The sequence below is a fragment of the Penaeus monodon genome, chromosome 20, assembly GCF_015228065.2.
Source record: "Penaeus monodon isolate SGIC_2016 chromosome 20, NSTDA_Pmon_1, whole genome shotgun sequence".
NCBI classification, from domain to species: Eukaryota; Metazoa; Arthropoda; class Malacostraca; order Decapoda; family Penaeidae; genus Penaeus; species Penaeus monodon.
In genome coordinates this window covers 24501415-24502049 of record NC_051405.1, presented here as the reverse complement: position 1 = coordinate 24502049, position 635 = coordinate 24501415, and the positions used below count along the sequence as shown (strand labels likewise).

The following is a 635-nucleotide window of genomic DNA, read 5'->3' as shown; positions in this document are numbered from 1 at the left end:
TACCTATAAAATCATATCTAGGAAAAAAAATGTGTCTATACGACGCTCTCCTGTGGTTTTTGTGTCTGTCCGCACTCTAGCAACCTTCCACCACATGCATTTTGAACAGACTGAATTTGGCAACATCTCAATGAAATACAGGTTCAAGTCCCATCTTGGTGGAATATACGAGACTATTTAATAAAATGAAACACAGCCACAATACGAATTAGAAATGAATGTAACTTTTTGAAACTATTGATTTCCTTACCATACAAAGCAAAAAAACCAAAATGTTCAATTCATATTGTAACTTTCTCTTTTCCCTCTGTGTAACAATACGTTAATATTTTATTTTTTAAATTTTTGCATGAACATCCTACACAAACATTGGCGATTTCTCTACACCAAAAGGAGAAACCCTAGGCTAGGCCCTTCCGTTGGTGATTGTTGCATTCAGACTCGACCTTCATTGCACACCGCTCCATAATACACGACGTGTCCTCAACCTCCCCCTAGGGCCTTATACTCAAGTTATAACTCGGTCACTCTCCTCTCTTTCCACTAGCCTTTCCTCCTCTTCAAACAATTACCTCTTTCACTTTCATCCTTTCTAGGCCTATCATCCCTTGTCTACCTCGATCTTTTTTCTTTTT

At 38.1% G+C, this 635-nt stretch overlaps 1 protein-coding gene across 2 annotated transcripts in view; it reads right to left on the bottom strand.

The window, feature by feature from the left end:
* The window catches only part of LOC119585723 (mediator of RNA polymerase II transcription subunit 30-like), a 4326-nt gene that overhangs the window by 3132 nt on the left and 559 nt on the right, over nucleotides 1-635 (bottom strand). The window lies entirely within an intron of this gene.